Source organism: Ornithorhynchus anatinus, chromosome 1 (genome assembly GCF_004115215.2).
Source record: "Ornithorhynchus anatinus isolate Pmale09 chromosome 1, mOrnAna1.pri.v4, whole genome shotgun sequence".
In the NCBI taxonomy this organism is placed as follows: domain Eukaryota; kingdom Metazoa; phylum Chordata; class Mammalia; order Monotremata; family Ornithorhynchidae; genus Ornithorhynchus; species Ornithorhynchus anatinus.
The window spans coordinates 15,744,946-15,760,188 of record NC_041728.1 but is presented as its reverse complement, the minus strand read 5'-3'; the positions used below and the strand labels follow the sequence as shown (position 1 = coordinate 15,760,188).

Genomic DNA, 15,243 nt, shown 5'->3' with positions numbered 1-15,243 from the left:
CAGGCCTGTGCTCTGTGCACTAGGTCCTGCTGCTTCTCATATGTTGGTATTGGTATTTGTATTTGTTAAGCACTTACTATGTGCCAAGCACTGTTCTAAGCGCTGGGGTAGACATAGGGGAATGAGGTTGTCCCACGTGGGGCTCACAGTCTTAATCCCCATTTTACAGATGAGGGAACTGAGGCACAGAGAAGTTAAGTGACTTGCCCACAGTCACACACCTGACAAGTGGCAGAGCTGGGATTCGAACTCATGAGCCCTGACTCCAAAGCCCGTGCTCTTTCCACTGAGCCACGCTACTGTCTCTAGACCATGCTGCTCATCTGTTTCTATAAAATGGGTATTCGCATCTCTATGATAGATGAAATAAAAAAAGAATTCAACCCTTTAGAAGGAAGGTGCTATACAAGATCTAAGAATTATTATAGAAACTATCTTATTCCTCCCGACCTTCTTTTGGGGTAAATTAGATCAGCGTAACTCCATTGCAGATGGAAAAGGACTCTTGACTATGAGATCTTTGTGGGCAGGGAATGTGTCTACCAACTCTGTTCTATTGTACTCCCCCAAGCACTTAGGACAATGCTCTGAACACAGTAAGTACTCAAATACCACTGCCTGACTGTGAGGCGCTAAGCTTTGTGTTCAGTATTGCTGTGCAAGGCACATCCCCAACAGTAGGTAAGACCTGTTATGAACATTTTCTGTTTATCTCCATTGTTAAGAGGTAAGCCTCTTGTGCCCAGGGAATGTGTCACTTTGCTATTCTGTTCTTCCCAGCATCTAGTACAATGCACTGCACTCAAATGTGGCTATCACTACTACCAACCTGGCTGCTCAGTCATTTGCCTTGGGAATTCCACTCAACTTCTCTGCACCTCAATTTCTTCATCTGTAAAATTGGGATTCAAGACCTATTCTCCCACCTACTTAGACTTGTCCCACGTGGGACAAGAACACTGTCTGACCTGATTTCCCTTTTTCCGCCCCAGCACTTTATACACTACTTAGTGCACAGTAAGAACTTAACAAATACCTGAGTAATTATTATTGTTATTATTGCCATTCCTGAGTCCCCAAATGCTAAGGCCTCCCAGGGGCTCAGAGGGATATCAGAAGACCTTCTGAGCCACTGGCATTTCTGGACAGAGAAAATCCAGGTCTTGGCAGAAATCCAGAAATGTTTCAGCTCTGAGTTGTCCTCGCCTCAACAAATAACACTCCTAGCCAACTGAAGCAGGTGTAGATTGCTTCATCCTCGAATGGGAGGGGAAGGTCAGAGTGAACCTGGCCTCTCCGCAGCTCACTGAAGTGTGTTATTTTACCTCTGGGAGCTGCACTCAGGAGAATTGGGCTAAATTGATATTTATTAATCTGAAAAAGATTGGCATCCCACAGCATTTTCAGAAACATTTTTGTATTATCTGTTCATGTCCTTACAAATCTGTAGACAGAATTTAGCTCAATCAGTAAGATACATACCATATAGTGTATGCAGACTATTGTATGAGCCATTCAATACTCCAGTAACCATTGAAACACATTTGTAAATATACACAATTTGGACAAGGCTAAAGATTTCTCAGTTTCCATTTTAGATTTTACTATTGGCTGTGGGGGCAGTTACTTGTTTGGATTACTTACTTGTAGGATTATTTTTTGGGGGTGGAATGTTTGTTTACTGATTTGCTCTTGGTCTTTTACAAGGCAAGTTGCCCATTCAAGGATAACTACACTTTCACATGTTTGTTAAGGTAACTTTTTTAAGGCTTCAGCCAAGGTCAGCATCAGTGGTATTTCTTGAGCACTTACTGTGTGCAGAGTACCAAGCACTTGAGAGAGTATAGTAAAACAGAGCTGAGAGAGACGTTCCCTGCCCACAGTGAGCTAATTCATTTTTAAAAATGTATTTTCAAATAATTTTGAAATTCCTATTGGTTCTGTATATAAATATATATATATATATATATATATATATACCTCCATTAAATCAAGTTGAATTTTGTCACCCAAATATTAAAAAGGAAGATTGGTCCAAAGACTGACCTTTTTATTTACCTCCTGTGGCTAGTAGAGAGCTTGGTCCAGGTTAACCAAAAAAAAAAAAAACTAAAAAAACCCCCCCAAAACCCCCCCCCAAAAAACCACCAAAAAACTTTTCCTCTAAGTCGTTTTTCACTTTTCCATTCATTTTACGGCCTTAGGATCCCTAACTCAGTTGAAAACATCTGTATTTTTCTGGGCCACACACACAAAAGCCCTCGAAGGCCACAGTCTCCCCATGGTTGGCTCTGGGACAGGCAGACCCACCTCGGAACAATCTGTGTGGCCAAAAGCAAGGAATACTCATGCAAATGAGTTTTGGATTGTATATCCTGGTCCAGAACCAAACACCCGGACAGTCTGGCCTGCAGAGCCACTGGAAATGGTCACAACGGAAGAAATTTCCTGTGTGTGGGGAAGGAGGAGGGGGAGAAACATGTTTTAAAGACTGCTTCAGAGATGTCTTCCCATCCCCGTGGCAGGGACGATCCTTAAAGCATTCTCCTTGATCATTTAGGGGATAATCTCCCCACTGCTTAATAGCTCTGTTTGTTCCACAGACAAGGGAAACCCTGACTTTGCCTGCTTTCCTCCCCTTGTCTCCCTGATTGACCTTTGGAATGTCGTTGTCAATCAGGAAGACACTAATATCTTAGGAGTGGTGCCAGCTTAAATTCTTTAAGGGCAGAACCTGCTCAGAGTGTATCCTGATGTCATCCCAAATGCCTGATGGCCTTATATAGTCATTGGGCTGGGCAGAGGCCTTCTGGAACGGGAGAGGCTGAGAAATGCCTAATGTGGCATTCGATGGCCCGTCAACCAAGGAGTCCCCCTCCCACACTGGAATCGTGATCAACGTCCACAGCTGTGAGGATCAGGAGAGCCACTGACACTCAACAGGCTAGGCAGCCTCAGACAAATCGTGATACTGGTTTTAGTAAAACTCTTGGGGACCTGGTTATCACTCCGCTCTGCTGACGTCACCTCATTTACAAGCGGGTATTATGGGGAAACCTTGATGCTAAGAGCTTATTCCTCAAATTTACAGCTGGTATTTACATGTACTCCTTTCATAACGATCATCAGATAGAGAGATGAGCCGTAGACCAGTTTCTCTTCCTTGCTGCTTCCAGTAATTTGTCAAATAAAAATGCTTAATAGAAAAATGATTGGGCGACTTCAAAAAAAAACCATTTTAAATGTTTTGAAAAGTTTTGAATTTCATTGCAAGTCAAGCAAAACAATATATAGAGCTTTGCTTATTCAGGGAAATGGTTGCATGCAAAGGATTCTACATTAGAATTCTATATTTTAGTAGAGGGAAGAGAAGCAGCATGGCTTAATGGAAAGACCACATGGCCTGGGAGTCAGAGGACCTGTGTTTTAATCCTGCCTCTGTGAATTGCTTGCTGTGTAACATTGAGCAAGTTACTTAACTTCTCTGTGTTTCAGTTTCCTCAACTGTAAAGTGGGGATTAAATGCCTGTTTTGCCCTCTACTTAGAAAGTGAGTCCCATGGGAGACAGGGACTGGGCCCAATTCCATTCCTCCCTTTTATACCATAAGCTCATTGTGGGCAGGGAACATGTCTACCTACTCTCTTAAATTGTACTCTCTTGAGCACCTAATACAGTGTTCAGCACACAGTAAACACTCAAATAAAATTCATTCATTCAATCATATTTATTGGGTGCTTAGTATGTACAGAGCACTGTACTAAGCACTTGGAAAGTACAGTTCAGCTGAGTGACTAATTTGTACCTACCCCAATGCTTAGATCAGGGCTTTACACACAGTATTTGCCTGAAGTCCATAATAATAAATCTGGCAGCATAATTTTCTGGAAGATATTAACTAGCTCTTCTAACCCTTCCATATGAACATGAGCAGGATAGTGGTTATTATTATTATATTTGTTAAACACTTACTATGTGTCAAGCACTGTTCTAAGCACTGGGGTTTTCAAAAGCTCTTGCAAATATATCAGGGATTTCTAAATTGACATCTTATGTCTTGAGGGTCTCTGAAAAGAGAAGAGGGAATTTGAAGAAAACGAGGCAGAGAGATCATCTATTTCTCCAGGCCAGCTCTGCTGAAGATCCCAAAGCACTGTATCCATTGCCCCTATTACTAATTTGGATCCTGGCACATTATATTATTCTTGGGTGGCAAAATACTATAGGATTATCCTGGTTCACAGTTTTAGGTTGCAAGGATGGATGGTTCAAGAATAAAGCCATCATTATCTTCAGTAGCTTTGACTGGAGCATAGGCTGTGAGGACATACAGTAGAAGCAAAGAAGCAGTCCTTGACCTTGAGGAATTTACAGTCTAATAGAGAAGATCAGCTGCATACATTGCATACTAGGTCTGTGAAAACTCATACCCCATATCTGAGATGCAGAACTTGAGAGTAGGAGTTATGACAGAGAGAGACTAAGGGCCAAAAATTGAAATAACAGGCTTGAAAGCATCTGGTACCAAATCTACACCTGACAGAGGTCAGACCTGCTAAAAATGATGGTCTGGTGTAAAACTGGGCAAATGGCTGCGTGAGCTTTGAAAGTCTTGTTCCATCTCGGGGGAAAGACAAGCGCTGGTTACGCACACCCTGACCTCCCAAACCACTGGGTGGTCAAGTCTCTTACCCAGTAATCCCCATGCTGGTCCCCACAACCATATCACCCCTGGGGCTTCTTCCTGACATGCCTTGCCCCATCTCCACAGGAGCGACAGAAAGAGCGATGGCAGCACCGAGCTGCCACCACACAAGCATAGAACTCTGGGAAGGCTACAGCTGTGACTGTCACTCTGGCCAAGGCTGTTAGATTCAGAGCCAGAAGGAGCCTGAAACTTTCTTCTTCTAGCCATAATCCCGTAAAGTCCTTATTTTAGATTTTATTTATCCCTTTCCTCATCTTTTTTATGGTATTCGTAAAGTGCTTCCTCTGTGCCAGGCATTGTACTAAGTACTGCTAAGCAAGTTGGACAGAGCTAATCAGGTTGGACACAGCCCCTGTCCCACAAAGGGCTCATAATTTTAAACCCCCTATTTTACAGATGAGGTAACTGAGGCATAGAAAAGTGACTTGTTCAAGGTCACACAGCCTACAAGTTGTGGAGCTGTGATTAAAACCTTGTGACTCCCAGGCCCGTGCTCTATCCCCTAGGTCATGCTGCTTCTCAATATGCTGTTTATGTTCTTTTCTTATTGCTTTATTTTCTCTTTATGTGTCCATTCCATGCCCCTTTCCCCCTTATTCTTAGATCGGGAACTCCTTGAGGGTCAGGGACCTAATTCCCACTTATATAGTAGCAAATGTATTTATTAAGTGCTTACTGTGTGCAAAACACTGTGCTTGGCACAGGGGGAGGGCAGGGGAGAGCTACACAGTGGGAATTTGACATAGTCTCTGCCCCTCATGGGGTTCACAATCTATATTTTCCCATTGCTTAGTATAGGGCTTTGCACACAGTACGTGCTTAATAAATATTATTACTACTACTTTCACCTCATCTTACTCTAGACCGTAAGCTAGTTGTGGGCATGGAATATGTCTGTTATATCGTTCATTTATTCAATCATATTTATTGAGCATTTACTGTGTGCAGAGCACTATTGTTGTACTCTCCCATCCGCTTAGTACGGTGCTTTGCACACAGTAAGTGCTTAATCAGTACGAATGATTGATTCTCCCAAGCTCCTGTGGCCACCTCCCTTCCTCTCTCTCCCTCTTCCCGTCCTCCACCCCCACCCCCTCTCTCTGGTTGCCTCTTCCATCCCTACTGCAAAGCCCCTTCATCATACCTGCTGTTACTTCCCCATCATCTGTCTGTCCCTTAAAATGACTGTCTATATCATAATTTAAGAGGGAGGAATCATGATCTAATGGAGGGTAAGAGATTCAAATTTCAGAGTTCTAGTGTAACTTTTTCTTGAGTTATTTTCAGATCTGGTGAGATATTGCAGCAGAAACTGAATAAGAAATTAAACATTTGCTGGAAAACCAAGTTACATAAATTCAGCAGTTCACTGGAATGAGTACCCAAACTAAAGAAGTCTGTGTCCTATTTATTGACTAATTTATTAACTGAATCATATTGCACTTTTCTCCTGACTCGAACTTTTTTTTACTTTAGTTACTAGAAGAGGTGGCCTACGGCTAATGCGGGGCCTGGGGCCCTTTTCTTTTGACCCCACCTTCAGCCTCCCCAACTCCACTCTCTCCTAAAAATAGTATTCACTTCCAAACTTGCTAGGGAAAGGGTAGCAACAAGCCTTTCGGCTTTGCCGCTAGAACAGACTGGCTGAGATCATCCCCAGTATGCCCTGGCCTCGGGGAGAAGCAATGAGGGGCAGTGATAGGGGGTTTCCCTCTTAAAGTATAAGCTCCTTTTGGGAGGGAATGTACCACTTCTTCATTTTGAACTTCCCAAGTGCTAAGGCAATGTTTGCACCCAGTGGGCATTCAATAAATGCTACTATCCCTAATATGGAAGCCAAATGGTACTTCCCAAGCACATAGTAGAGTGCTCTGCACACAGTAAGTGCTCAATAAATACGATTGAATGAATGAAGACAGAGCCATGATATCATCAACCCCGGAAGCGAAGGTGGATTTGGCAGCTTTCTCTTCAGTCAATCGGCAGAATTCATTGAGCGCTTACTGTACATGGAGCACTGATATCAGCACTTGGAAAGATACAATAGAGTAAGTAGGCAGGATCCCTGCCCTCAAGGTGCTTACAGAGAGCACATTCTGACTGTTTTCCCTAGCCTGAGGGGCTGTTGGCTGACTTGGGAGCTCATGACACCATCACTAGTTGCCCCCTGAGCCTAGTAACCAACTTGGGGCCCAGAACAATTAATCGCTGGCCCTCTATCCCCTTTCTTCTGGCCCTGCTCTTTACATATTTTAACAATAGCCATAAAAACATCATTATTACCAGGAAAATATAGGTTGAAATAGGTGGCTGGTGCTTATTATTAAATCTGTAGGAGTTTGGAAGGACAGAAGGTACTTTACCTTCTTGTGCATGCTGTCTTTGTGGAATGAGGCTATACTTTCCAGGAATTAACTCTAAATTTATTCTCTTGGGAAAAGTTTTCCGAACAAGAGCATTCGGATGATGATTTTCACAGTGAAATAATATTTTGCAGTTTAAATGTAGGTCATGCCAGCAAAGGAGTAACAGTGATAATAAAGACAAATTTACCTTCCATGAAGATTTTAAGAAATCCTGACTGTGTAGCTCTTTTGTCTCTTTTAGATTGCAAACACATCAAATATAAGACCAAAAATTGCAGCTGGACCCTTTTGGAGATTGGCCGACCTGGTCTTTTGGAAGTTCTCTCTATTTTAGGTCACCCACGTCCTACTACGGCGTTCTGTACATAGTAGACACTCAGTAAATAGTATTGATTGATTGAAGTTGCCCAAGAGATTTTTTGCATAAATATATTACTGCTTCAGGGCAGTAAATTCTAGTGGCCTGATAGGATTAATGGAGTCAACTCACAGGAAGGATCTTAAGTCCTGGTAAAATGTGGTTCAATAAATGTTATATAATAATAACTATTCATAGCAGTGACATTTTTTTGCAGCAGGCCTGTCTCATTTTAAACATTATTTACACTTTTTGGACTTTTTTCAACCATTTGTGCAAGAAGGACAGCTAGTTTAGAGCTTTTTCCTCCATATCTGTAGGCACTGCTCTCCCCATTTTCAAAAGTGTCTGAAATCACATCTCCCCCAGTGGCCTTCCCTGATTAATCACCCACTTCCTCACCTCATAACCTGTTCCCAATTGCTACTGCAGCCCTCCTGGGCCAGGTTTGCCTCCCTCACAGCTTCCTAAAGCAGTTACCCACATATCTTTATACCCTAGTCTTCCTACCTGAAATGTATTTTAGTGTCTGTCTCCCGCATTGGATTTAAAACTCTTCAGAGCAGAGATCATGCCTACTAATTCTGTCGTGTTGTCCCAAGTGCTTTGTATAGGACTTTGCACACTGTAGGCACTAAATACTATTGATTGAGTGATCTAAGAATGGCAGATGCTCATTGCTTAAAGTGGTGTCAAAAATTATACCCTGACTCTGATTAATTTGTTCTGTGAGTCTTACTGAGCATCACTTGTCTCTCCAGGAAAAGATTTTAGATTTGGATTCTTGTAAAAACCAAAATCTATAATGATAGATACCAATTATTGTCACCATCATTATCATCAAGTCCCATCAATTGGATAAGGTAGCTAGGTTACACAAAACTTACTCTGAGAATGTTTTACACCATTGGCTACAAGACTAGGAATTGAATTCCCACCAGTTTTACCTGACCCTTCTATTTTTCAAATACTGAGAGTGTTATCACCCAACTCAGATCTTGGGCATATAACTAAGTCCAGTAACTGGCTGGCGCTAGCATGTACCCTTATACAACTGCGGATCTTGAATTCTATCCTGCTAAATTCAGCCACAAAACCTACACAGTAAAAAAAAAAAAGATCCTCCCCAAGAAATATTTGTATAAATGCCCTGAATTTATAGGAAAAAGTGATGGAATTTGAGGGCCCATTACTAGTGAGTTCAGAATAACCTCATTGGTCACTGAGGTCCTGCAGATGGGTCTCTTGCAGGCAGTTTCCTCATCTGTAAAATGGGGATTTAAAAAAACCACAACTATTCTCCTTCATACAGAGCACCATTTGGGATGGAGACCATGTCAGATCTAATTATCTTGAATCTACCATAGTGCTTGGCACAGTGCTGGCACACACTAAGCCCTAAATACCATAATGAAATAACACCATTTTGTCATCGATCCTATCCAGATGACAGAAGAATCTTTTAGTGGATTGGCTAATGTGACTCACTGTATTGCAAATATGTGGTACAACCATAATTTTTAAGGTGCTTTCAAAATTTCTTATTGAATTGTGCAGGTCTTGATTGATCCTGGGGTAATCAAGCAAGTGCTCATGAAGACAGGGTGGACTGGTCAAACCAAGTGGTTCATAGATGCTTCTTTAAGTAGCCTCAAGCCAGGAAGTCATTCATAACCAGAGTATGGTCCAGGAGAAGGAAAGGAAATGCTGTTTCTCACATGATCCTCCCTTCCCACTCTCTGGTCTAGTTTGGTACCAGGAGCCTGGGCCAAATAATTTGTCAAGCCTGTCACTGGGCAGGGATTGTCTCTAACTGTTGCCAAACTGTCCATTCCAAGCGCTAGTACAGTGCTCTGCACATAGTAAGCACTCAATAAATACTACTGAATGAATGAATTACATTAAATGTGCTTGGACAAAGCTACTCTAATAACTATTAGGTTTCCCTAATTGTATATAAAAGTAGTGATAGCTTTCACCACACACTGGCAACAGTAACATGTTGGATGGGGCGGTGAGCTAACCTATTCCTTCTCTTCCCTTTCGCCCAAAGAGAAGAGACTGAGTAGGGTGTCACTCATTGTCTTGTGTATTCCAAGAGTTTACATTCTGCAACTTTTCTCTACTATGTTCTAGCAAATATCATCTGCCATGATGCAGGGAGGACAGGAGGGAGGAATGAAAAGTGGCAGTAATGGAGACAAGATTGGAGTGAAGAAAAAAGAAGCGGTTGAGGAGAGCAAGTGGCAGTTGGGAGTACTGAAGAATCATGGTAGCGACAGGAGCAATAGAAGGAAAATGGATGCAGCATAGCCAAGTAGAAAGAGCATGGATCTGAGAGTCAGAAGGACCTGATATATAATCCTAACTCCCCCACTTGTCTGCTGTGTGACTTAAAGCAAGTGACAACTTCTCTGTCTCAGTTATCTCATTTGTAAAATGGGGATTAAGACTGTGAGCCCTATGTGGGACAGGGACTGTGTCAAACCTTATTAGCTTTATCTACCCCAGTGCTTAATATATTGCCTGGCACATAGTAAGTGCTCAAACACCATTAAAAAAAAAGGATGGAGAGAATGGTGTGGGCTGGGACTGGAGGGAGGGTAAATATCAAGGGAAACCACAGCAGTGTATGTGGGATTTGCATTGGGGACAAAAGGGGCAGTGGCTTGGGACTGTCCAGGAGGCTTGTAGTAGGACAGAAGGAGTAGTAATAGTAATAGTATTTGGAAAGCAAACAAATTTGCTAAGAGAGATCAGGCCTTTCCCCAGCTCCTCTGCTGCCCTTCCTGAAGCTCCTAGACTTGACAGTTTTGTGAGCCTTCCGTGGAACCTTAGAGATATGGCAAAAGACAACTCTCCTTCTTAGACTGTAAGCTTACTATAGGCCAGGAACATGTCTACTAACTCTGTTATATTTTTCTCTCCAAAGCATTTAGTACAATTCTTTAAACACAGTAAGAGCTCAATAAATACTATTGATCAGAAACTCCTGATGATTATGCAGGTGACTGATCATCACCCAACATCCTTGCTGAATTAAGAGGGTAGAAATGAAGTCTTCAACAGGTAATGTGTGAATTCCTGGTATTACTTTGCACCACTGAAGGGAAACAGCCATTATGGAAAACAACAGAGGCAGATAAAGGGAACTTTGGGAGGTCCAGCAAGCAGCAACAGCTGTCAGTTAAGTCATAAAAGAGTAACCTAAGATTTGAAACAGCCAGGAGCTGTTTCTATTGTCACTTCTTCCAGTTGCTGCTGATGCTCTCCGCTCCATCAGATAGAGAACTCAGCTCCGGTGAGAGTTTTTGTGTTAGAATGTACATGATGGGGTAAAGGCCGTATAACACATCTACCAAGTCTGTTGTATCGTACTCTTCCAAGTGATTCATACATTACCCTGCACAAAGGAAATGCTCAATAAATACTATTGATTGCCTGAGAATGGTGAGGGATCTGTGGAAGGAGCTCAGTGCAAAAGATACCAGGATGTGAACAGGCAGTTTTCTGAGGGGAAGATAGTTGATAGATTGAGGCAGAGAAGTAAGGGGGCAACTTGTGGGAAGGGGAGTGGCAGATTCCTCAGGAGAAACCTTGCAATCACAGGCATACAGCTCTTAAGGAAGTCTTGTAGTGGATGACTGGCATTTGTCAGATTGGAAAGCTGGATGTGAGAGCTCCACGGACAAAGAGCCCACCAAGATGATAATAGAAAGTATGCAAAAAGAGCAATTTGGTTCTCTTTATTGAACAGAAACCTTTAGACTGTAAGCTCATGTGGGCAGGGAATGCATCTGCTTACTGTTGTATTGTACTCTCCCAAGTACAGTGCTCTGCACACAGAAAGCACTCAATAAATACGATTGAATATGAGGGGCTGTTTCTCCCCTGTTAGACTGTAAGCTCCTTGAAGGCAGGATTTGTGTCTACAAACTGTATTGTACTGTCCCAAGTACTCAGTCCACTGCTGTGCATAAAATAAGCACTCAAATGATTGTTTGTTTTTTATCTAAAAAGCTCCATTTTAAAAGTAATCAGTTCAGATAGTACAGTTTGCCAAAAATTTCTTACCAGGATAATGGGTTTCCGCACATGGGAAACTATTGTATGTTCATGCCTGAACAGGTTGGTCTGGTCAATCCTAAAATGGAATGTTACCATAATATCAATCAGTGGTATTGATTGAGTGCTCTTTTCAGAGCACTGTATTAAGTGCTTGGGAGAGTACCCAGATAGAGACCCAGATTTGGAAACTACATTTGCCCAAGATGGAAAGGTAATCTAAATACCTTTCTAAGTTATTTGTAGAGTAAAATAATTCGTAGAAATAAGCTGCTTTTCTTCCAGCTAAAAAAAAAAATGAAACGGTATGCATTACAAATCAAAATCAAAATTTTGAGTCTTTATGGGATAAATTTTGAAATTAACTTTTGAAAAGTAGGAATTAGTCAAGTTCTTATTAGCCATTACTGAATTCTAACTTCTGCCAAGGTTATGGCCAGAGAAATTTTACCTATATTTGGAGAAATTGTATAAACTTTCTTCCTGACATAGAAGGTAAGCATTTAGTGGAGAACACAACTCTCAGCTGAAAGTTGAACCAGAAGTTATAGAAGGTAAAATGTTGGGAAAAGAATAAATGACATTTGACAAAGAACCCAAGTAAGGTCAAGGTGGAAGAGATTTAAAATAATATTTAGCTATATAATATCTCAGGCAGTTAGATTGAATGTACTTGCTATTTCAGAGTATACTTTATAATTCTGAGAAATACATCATGAAATTCTAGAAATGTTATAATATTAAATATTCTTTCCATTAATGACATGTACATCTGACTGTCATAATAGTATAAAGACATAATGGGCATGGATATGAAAAAGTTAACTAATCACTCTGAAGTTTAATGTATGAGACTGATCTACTGTGGAATCTTTGCAATTTAATCATCAGCTTGTGAAGTGAAATGTTCTATAGAATAGTAGTTTGAAATAAAATTAACTTGTAAATTTTTCTAATTAAAATATTTTTAAGGGAATTGAAGTACAGACCTACTCTGTCAAGAGTCTAATAAAATTATCTAAGACTTTTAGTCACATTCATTGCTGTTACCAAGGTTCTGAAATCAATATAAATGAAATGAACTGTTTAGGAAGTGATAGCATCCCCAAATAACAGATGTAAATCACAGTGTAATGCTTTCCTTATAAAATATGTATTTGTTAGCTGAAGTACCTGCTATACAAAGCATTTTAACTTTGCATTTACCATTTCATACTTAAAACCCTATTTGGGCTTAATCTTATTTCAAAGGATTTATTTCAAGTCATTATGAGAATGTTAGAGATAAGAACATGTCCTGTGTCAGGAAGATTTACAAATAAAATGAAAATGTCAGATTTTTGAGAACAGTTCTAGGAGTTGTCTCCTTAATTGTTCAGTCATCATCGATGGTTTTAGTGAAGCCACAGTGTTTTGTTATAGCATCATTATTTAACGGTTATAGTAGGGTCTAGAAACTTACAGTCTTCATGGCTAGTTTGTAAAGCAGTGGAATGCGGCTATAATAATAGCCTAAGGCTCTGTTCTAAACACTACGGCCATAAAAAAGGCAAATTTCTGCTCATTTTTGCTCCTCACATACTTTCCACATTAAGTTTGTGTGAGAAGATCAGATTAATAACAGCATTTTAGAATTAGTAATTTGTATTGATATGTGTCTTTCTTTTCCTAGGCATCACTTCCAACCTCCAACAACCCATAAAATTGATTTTCTGGACAGTAATTTATAGCATTGTTGATCAATGTATGCTGGAGTGCCGTCTACATTCATTAACACATGTTGCTTGTGAATATGGAATTTGGTTATTAAAATGGTTTCATATGTTTACTATGTATAGTCTTCAGCTTCAAGTATTTCATGTGCTTGTTTAAATAAATGTTTTCAATTTGCTATAATACAACAATTTGTAAGAAATGTTGTGAAGCATAGTTAAAAGAATGAGTTCTTGAAATAGAAATGTATAAAAAACATTTTTAAAAATATGTTCTAACATGTGGTCTCATTTTCCCATGTTTTTGCCTTAATTAAAATCTTATTTTTCTCTAAAAATGTTTTTTTCTAAGCATAAAGATTGCAAAAATAAGAATATGAATTACATAAACTCATGGTAACTTTGAAAACCAAAGATGTACAATTCAATAGAAAAATTTTTAGAACCTAAATAGAAAATACTGACACCTCGTATCACTGCCTTTTAATATCAACTACATCTAGGTAATTTAAATAATTTTAAAGGAATTGTACTTTTACAATTTAAAAAAAATCAAATGCACTTTTCTAATGGCATTTCTTTGCCAATATCAAATTACAGACTAATTTAGTGAAAAAATTTGGAAGAAATGTATATTCTTTGTTAGGCGGTTGATTGAAGAGTAGCCTTGATTGAAATAGCAAAGGATAAAGAAAAGTAACGTAAGTTTTCTGCTATTGCTTCAAGCAGACTAAAAAGAGTAGATATACATATCCCGTGAATGTTTCAATACAGAAGTAGAAAAAAAGACTGATCAGCCACATAACCCCTCTTTTCAATAAACACTTTTTTAAATTCTCTAACAATTCTATCTGAAACAAATCACCAACTGCATGATCAAGTTAAGAAGCCGAATGAATCCTATAGCCATGGAGTTACCAGAAGGTACCCTGGCATGAGCTCTAGCTATGCATTGGAACCAATTGAAAAATATTTAAAAAATACATTTTGGATATAAAAACTTACCAGTGCCCTTCAGCTTCTCCAGGAAGTTGTACCCATCAGCACCTGCTGAGGGCTTTGTTGATCAAACTGTGACAGGTAAAAAAAAAAAAAAAAAAAAAAATTCTGCAGAATAAAGCCAGACCAGCTGGCTTTGAAGAGAAACCCCCCAGTTTGGGTGGTGTTGCCTCAGTCTCCTTTTCTATGAAGACAGAGGCTTTCCCCTCTTTGGTTGTTGATTCGTAAGATGCGTGATCCCTGAGCACAACTGTCTGGCAGGCCTATGTGCACCTGCTGCTGTCACTCGGGGGTAAATTTAGCTGTAAAAGGTATCACTGACAACCAGACCTTTGTCAGCGCTGGCAAAAGAACATAGAATTTCTGTCCCCCTCAAAGTATGCTGAGTGTTCAAATGGAAAATATCAAATCAGTCGTCCTATCCAAAAATCACTCCTAAAAAAAAGAAAAGTGAAATTGCTTTCATATGGCAAAAAAGTTCCTCCTCTTACAGAGACTTTCAAATTACATTTCCAAGAATAATCTCAGTACAAGACAAGTTTTTGTTCTATTAATTGTGCCTGGAAACTTTTTAATGGAAACACAGCACACACATTTCAGTGTGGGTTATTAAATTGTGTTAAGTATTAAAGTTGGTCGCCTTTCTTTGCTCTAGTTCATTTGTTCTTTTCGATCCAAAGAAATATTAGAAGGTTAAAACTTCTCAAATAGGAGGTATTAATCATACTACCAAAATTAGAAAGCTTGTAGTGTGGAGAGACTGGATGTCAAAATTGTATGCTCGTAGCACTTACGGTTTGGGAACCCAGAAACTGAAGGCATTTAAAATGGCAGCTAACATATTTCGAAACCCTTGATATTTTAAAGCTCACTAGGGTCAGCATTCCTAGGATATTTACCATTTATACGAATCCTTTAGTTTGTTTCCTTTGTCAGTGGTAGTGAAGAGCATTTTCCTTTGGAAAAATGAAATAGAGGTAGGTACTTTTCACTGATAGATCTGACATGAAGGGTTGTCAACAAATATAATGCATTG

At 39.9% G+C, this 15,243-nt stretch overlaps 1 protein-coding gene across 2 annotated transcripts in view; it reads right to left on the bottom strand.

Annotated features, from left to right (window-relative positions):
- Positions 1-14,447, bottom strand: part of MEF2C (myocyte enhancer factor 2C) — a 191,709-nt gene extending 177,262 nt beyond the window's left edge. For both annotated transcript variants that reach the window (XM_007673187.4, XM_039911211.1), the window contains exon 1: positions 14,214-14,447. The gene's annotated coding sequence lies outside the window, so the exon portion shown is untranslated. The remainder of the gene's footprint in view (positions 1-14,213) is intronic.
- Positions 14,448-15,243: the final 796 nt, after the last annotated feature.